The sequence below is a fragment of the Pteropus alecto genome, unplaced genomic scaffold, assembly GCF_000325575.1.
Source record: "Pteropus alecto unplaced genomic scaffold, ASM32557v1 scaffold185, whole genome shotgun sequence".
Classification (NCBI taxonomy): Eukaryota; Metazoa; Chordata; class Mammalia; order Chiroptera; family Pteropodidae; genus Pteropus; species Pteropus alecto.
This window is the reverse complement of record NW_006438088.1, coordinates 286,489-293,660: the sequence shown is the minus strand read 5'-3', so window position 1 is coordinate 293,660 and position 7,172 is coordinate 286,489.

The window sequence follows — 7,172 nt, the reverse complement described above, 5'->3', positions numbered from 1 at the left end:
CATCTGGGGTAAAGAGTGTGATGTCCAAAAATACACACACACACACACACACACACACACACACACACACACACACACACGGAGAGAGGTCTGCATTGTGGTAGGACGCTCTCTGCCGTCTCCTGCTTCTCCCTTTACACTTCCCATCATTTTCCCCAGTGCATCTCTCTCACATCTAATCTATCTTAGTATTTACTTCACAGAGGACCTGAACCAGCACAACTGGTGCCAGGAGAAGTCCAAGGAAATAAGGTGGAATTAAGGACCTAAAGTGAAATGTAAAACTTTACATTTTTAGAAGAAAATATAGTAGAATGTCTTTGTGACTTTCAGAAAGGGAAATAGGTCTTATAAGATATGAAAAACACAAACTGTTAAGAAATTGTTGATTATTTGACTACATAAAAATGGATAACTTCTGTTCAACAGAAATCCCTAGAGTTTAAATAAACCACTAACTGGGAGAAGATATTTCCAAAGCATGTAACTGAAGAATTATTATCCAGTATATTTAAAGGACAGCTACAAATCAGTAGGAAAAAAGACAGCGCATTAGAAGATGAGCAAAGGATGTGAATAGACAATTCACAGAAGAGGAAACTCAGAAAGCCGATAAACACCAAAAGACAGAAATTAGAAAATGCAATTCAAAACAATAACATAATTACAGAAGTCAGATTGGCAAGGGAAAAAAAAAAATTAAAGAAAAGGACAAGGGAAATATGCCAATTATGTGGCCAAAGAAGAAATCTACACACCGCTGGTAAAATGTGAGAACTGAAATGTACATGCTCATGGCCTTCGAAATTCCACCCTTAGGTGGAGAGAGGAATTCTCTTGCACAAAGAGACCCGTGTAAGAATAGTCGCTGCACAGAGAGTAGGTTAGCAGTTGCCTGGGCTGGGCAGGAAGTGGGGATTCGTTGTAAGTGGTCACCGGGATCTCACTGGAGTCATAGAAACAGTTGAAACCCGATTGTGGTGATTGCTGCACAACTTGGTAAATTTACTAAAAGTCAATGAATTGGATACTTAAAATAGGTAAACCATATAATACGTAAGTTATACATACATAAAGTTGCTGGGAAAAAAATTAGAAACAGCCAATAATTTTATAAACTGATGGCTGTAGAGATTTAAATTGAATGCAACACAGTGGTTCAAATAAATAACCAGAGCTACTATATCAACCTCCAAATATGAACAAAACCTCCAAAATGAAAAATAATGGCTGAGGTAGTAAAAACTACTTGCAAATAATACATATAATGTAAATGGTAACATTTACATTACATTTGAAAATGTACAGAATGATGCTATATGTTTGAGTGCATACATATAAGTATGGTGGTGGCATACAAATGCACCTAGGAATGATAAACATCAAACTCAAGATAGTGATTGTCTTGGAAAACAAGGAATGGATATAAGCTGTTATCTCAATGTTTCATTTCTTTAAAAAAAAACACGGAAGCAAACATGGCAAGTTGTTAAAATCCAATTCAAGTGTCTGTTGTCATATTCTCCATAATTTTCTGTATGTTTAAAATAGACTTTAAAAATACAACATAAAAATATTTTTACAGCTTTTCCATCTCCCGTCACAGAGAGCTGTAATTGCCAGAGTGCAAGCTTAGGTGAGTTTTACTTACATTTTATAATCATCTTCAACTGTTTACTGGTTACTGGCCTCAGGCTGGGCTCTGCTAGACTTTTGAGAACCCGGCGATGATACAGAAAACCAAGCAAGAGCAGATGAACTTGGAGCGTGGGCAGCTGCCTGGCGCCCAGGTGGATCCATGTTGTGTACAACAGTGACACCTAATGGTCAGTGTAGGTATTTACATGAGCTCCGGGGTCTGATGGGCTGGGAAGGGGCGCAAACCACTGTCTTTGCGGCCTGTTCTTCCAGCGACTCTTCGTTAAAGAAAACGAAAGAGTCCAGACTGGACCAGCTCCCTTCTCGGTTAGCCGAAGCAGATGAACGCCCCCAGGAGACCTAATCGGTTCACAGAGTTCCAGGAGTTAAATTGCCGAGCTTTGCGTCCTGACCTTCTCTGCCAGCATCCTCGAGAAGACCAAGGCAGCGTCTAAAGCCCTTTAAAAATAATGCCTCACATCCATATTTAAAGTGATATTTTAGGGGAGGAAATATTTCTGTAGTTGGATGGAAAAGACCGCATGAGGTGGGAACACGTTACTTTTTTCCATTCCAACGCCAGTTGGTTAGTGATGCTACAGAAATGTGTGGGGATAGTAATATGAACTCTAAGGTCTGACAAGGGCCACACAAGACCTTAGAGTTCATATTCCTCATTCTCCACAGGCATTTGGTATCTTGAAATATCCGAGAATACATGCGACCAAGAACAAAACTGAGTTGATAATGCTAATATTGTGAGCACAACACACAGGACAAGTAAAATGAGTGTGCATACCCTAAGCAGGCGACACACCATGAAGTCAGCAGGCCTTTCTCCTTCCATGGCCATTTATAAATTCTCTAAGTCTGCACAACAAGCCACTAACAAAACTGGCTGCTTCCTTGCTTCGACATGAAAATCATCACTGGCCTGAGTCTTTCGATATTACTGAAAATCAGCATCTTTGTTGAAAGGTCATTAAGTGAGCAGTGCAGGGAGAGAGCGAAATTCATCAGTGTATTAGGATTTTGCAGAGAAACAGAACCAATGAGAGAGGAGGGGGCTGGGAGATTACACAGAATCGGCTGTCATGATTATAGAGCAGGAAGCCCCAAGATCTGCAAGGTGAGTCAGCAAGCTGGAAGACCCAGGAGAGGTGATGGTTTAGTTTCTGTCCAAAGGCTGGCAGGCCTGACACCCAGGAAGAGCCGATGTTTCAGTTTGAAGGCTGTCGGGCAGGAAAAACTCTCTCTAACTGAGAGAGTCGGCCTTTTGGGGCTATTCAGACCTTCAACTGATTAGGTACAGCCCACCCATACTGCTTTCTGCTTTACTCAGTCTACCAATTCACATGTTAATCGTCCAGAAACACCCCACAGACACACCCAGAACAATAATGATAATATCTGGGTACCCTAGGGCCTGGTGGAGTTGACACAAAATTAACCATCACAATCAGTGGCAATTAACCTCCTCGAGAGTAGGGGTAGGAGCTGAGGGAGGCAAGTGCCCCCTATGCTGTGGACCTTTCCCCAAGTTTTAGAGTGGCCACACTGCCCTGTCCAAGGGCCTGATTCCCTGCGGTCCAGCTTCTAGGCATTTTCTGTTTCTAGAAAATGGGTCGCTAGACTCACAGCAAGACCCTTTTCACCACTTCTCCGGAAGTTTCAGTCATTGTGGACATTGGTGTGGGAGGAGGATGAAAGCCGGTCCTTATAGACTTTCAGGAGTCATCCAGCCCAGCCACTTGCCTTCAGGGATTTCTGAGGAACTGTGGTGACCAGCTGTCCAGTTTGCCCAGGACTGAAGTGTTTCCTATGGATGTGGGATTTTTCTATGATAAATTTGGGACAGTTCTGGACAACCTGGATGATCGTCACCCAAGGATCCCTGCCCTGCCTGAGGGGCTTCAAGTGGCTCCAGTTTCTTTGCCTCCTTCAATTTAGATACTGAATCAGCCCTGGACCCACAAATGTCCAACGGTCTCATAGCTGAATGACTCTGAGGCCAGGGTCAGCTGCCACTTTGCATCCCAGAGGTTCTCTCAGTGGTGCAATAATGATGGATGTTTGGCAGCTGCTTTGGGTCACTGCTTCTGCAGCCCTTGATGTGGTAACAACACTGGCATGGGGCATAAACCCCCAGATGGGCCAAGAACAGCCAAACCCTGCCCAGGACCCACGGCCACACTTAGAGTGCCAACAAAGTGCCGTCTCCTGGGCAAGCCCAGGCCGTGCACTCCAGCTCCCAGACAGCTGGCGGCCACTTACTTACCTGAGAAAGATGGGCAGCATCTGTTCCCTCCCAGAGCAACACACTGGCTCCACGCTCATCTCTCCCTCATGCTGCAGCTTTAACACGAGCCCTGAGATGCTAGAACCGGGAGGGGCCAGGTAGCTGAGGGTTCCCAGCGTGTGGTCCTTGCGCCACTGAGAGATGCAGAAAGATTCGGGATGTTACAGAGACCAGCTTTCTTTCTCTTTCTCGTTGCTTTTGTAACAACTTCATTGAGATATAATTTGCATTCTCTACAATTCACCCATTTAAAGTGTACTGTTTAACAGTTTTTAGTACATTCACAGAGGTGTACAACCAACATGATCAAATGTAGAACATTTTCATCACCCCAAAAAGTAACCTCCTACCCTTTAGCTATCATCCCCTTACTTCTCTCAACAGCCCGCTGCCCCAGACCCAGGAAACCACTCCTCTGCTTTCTGTCTCTATAGAAAGAGCTTTAGCTACATGTTTATTTTAATGTGTGCTGGGGAAAATGGAGCTAACGTATCAGCCCAGGGCTTCACCGACTCTACTGCTTGGGAAATGCTAGGTAAAAATGGGCAGGCATCAAAAAAGTTAGGAGAACGGCCAAGTGCACACTGGCACTGGTGGCCGGCCACAGGGCCAGGACTGGGAAGGTGGTTATTTCCTCATCTGTTCTCTTCTTCCTGCCGTCCGTCCCTTGATCCTCTTCCCACTCTCCCATTTTTCCCAGTTGTTCCTGGAACACTTACTTAGAAGCCTGTCAGTGTTTCCCCCTCTTCGGCTCCCCCCCAAACCTCTTCCAGGGGACTTTGGGAGCTGGGACTAAAATGGGAGGGGCTGCCATCCTCTGAGGTTTCCCCGCAGGCTATCCATGATGGGGCAGGGAAGGCGGCCCTGGATGACAGAGCGGGGCCTGGATGGGGTCCGTGCCAGCCTAACTCATGTCAGCAGCGGGGCCGTGAGAGGATCCGCCTGAACGCTGGAGGGTCTGGGAGCAGCCAGGACAAGCCGCTGGGCTCCAAGAGGAGCCAACGGCCCCGTGGTCCCTCCACAGACCTCCCCCACCTGCCCCTGAAGCTGAGATGGACCCACCCCACATAGGGTGTCACACTTAATTGGGACGAACAGGGCAGGGGCACCTCCTGCTGGGCTTGGTACAGTTCAGGGAGGTGACAGGGAGAAGCTGGGACCCAACTCACAAGACTCACAGCGAAAGCCAGTCCACGTCAAACCCTCCAGCGTTAAATTCTTCCATTTTCTATGCAGGTTTCTTTTTTTTCTAAAGAGTTTTACTAAGGTATAATTGACATACTATAAACTGCACATATTTAAAAGCGTATGATTGGTGAGTTTGACACCTGTATACATCCGTGAAGCCACCACTGCAATCAGGACGATGACGTGTTCATCACCCCAAGTTTCCTCATGCCCCTTGGTAACCCCCCTCCTGCCCCTCCCCACTTCCTTATCTCCAGGCAAACTTCCATCTGCTTTCTGGCACTAGGGATTAGTTTATATCTTCTAAGGTTTTATATAAAGGGAATCAAACAGTGCGTGCTCTTGGTTGGCTGGCTTCTTTCACTCAGCATTGCATTTTGAGATTCATGTTGCATACAACAGTAGCCCATTCCCGGACATTGCAGACCCTGGCTGTGTCACAGACTCTGTGAAGACTAACACATCAGAATCAATAATAATTCACTTGGCTCTCCCTCAGCCGCGCAGCAGCGGAGGAGCAGGAGCCTGCGGGAAGATGGGAAGTGGCTGGGCTGCGGGCGGCAGAGTCAGTGAGACAGGCCGCTCTGGGCAGTCTCCTTGGGGGCTTCTTAAAAGGGTTACAAGCCAGAGGATATGAGTGACGCCGTCCAGGGCATCCAAAGGATAACCACCACTCTATAAAATATGAGGCTGAGCTCCAACCAGGGTGCAAGCCCTGAGGCCAGGGGCCAGGAGGTCAGGTCCTAGGGCAAAAGAAATAGGGAAAGTTTCTTGGCCCTGCAGCTCCTAAATCACTCTGGGAAAACAAGCACAGGGACAACCTCCCCAGGGTCAGGCAGTGCTTTGCCAATGAACCAAAAGGCAGCAGAGCCATAAATCAACTGTGTTTGCACCAAACAGATCATGGAGAGTTATTCTGAACATGACTTGACCAAAAAAAAAAAACAAAATTCCCTGGAGCTGAATTAACTTAAGAACATAAACAGAGAATGGGGGAATTTCATGTCTTTCCTTTCCTGAGCCACGAAGCCGTGAGGCCGCAGGGCCCGGCTCTCCCCAAGGCCGGCCGCCTCCTCTCCCCTGCAGTCGCGATCCCAGATGGAAGCGTTCGTGGCTCAGGGTGCCACAGGGCGATGGGTCTTCCACGGAACAGCCACTGCAGCCGCCAGACATGCAGCTTTCAGAAAGGCTCCCAGGATCCTTCAGCTTGCCCAGGAGCCGGGGCCCCGCACAGAATTTCCTAGCAGTAGAGCCAGCACGGTGCCCACGGCACCCGGACTGTGACGTCACTGACATCCACCCTGGCCTGTGAGGCTTCGCTTTCAATTAAATACGCATGCGTGAGTGGAAGGCGGTCTGGAAGGATCAGATGTCAATGCGAAGTGCCTGAATTTTCTGAACTTTAATAACGAATGTCTATTTTATCATTTTTTAAAAGGCAGCATTCTTTGGCAAGGAATTTTTTTTCTTCTTACTAAAGTTATTAACTATAGAAGATTTAGAAAAATAGAGACCAAAAGGGGGAGAGGATCACCTGCATCACAATCCTCCACCCAGATGTATTCTGTTGATCTTTTAGCGGATTTCCTCTGGTTATTTTCTATAAATATTATATGCATTTTGAACCAAAAAAAAAAAAGAGAGATCATATGGTACGTCCTTTTTATGATCTACTTTTATGCTTTATAATGCATGCTCAACATTTGTATGTCGTGAACATCCTTCTACAATATCATCTTAATGGCTTACGGGATCCCATTAAATGGATGTACCATGTTTCATTTACCCAACTCCTTCCTCCGAGGTGTTCAGTCAGTAAATGTTCCTCTCTAGTCCACCACAGGGAAATTGTCATAGTGCCATTCTCCTAATATGCCTGCCATACGCAGACACACAGTAGGACTGTACTTTCCTGCCCCTGGGGAATTGGGTGTTGCCATGGCACTTGTTTTGGCCAGTGGGATGCGAGCAGTGATGATCTATCCACACAGAAGCTGTAAGAGCAGTGCACGTGGGAGAATGTTCTCTTACCCTCCCTCAGCTCCGG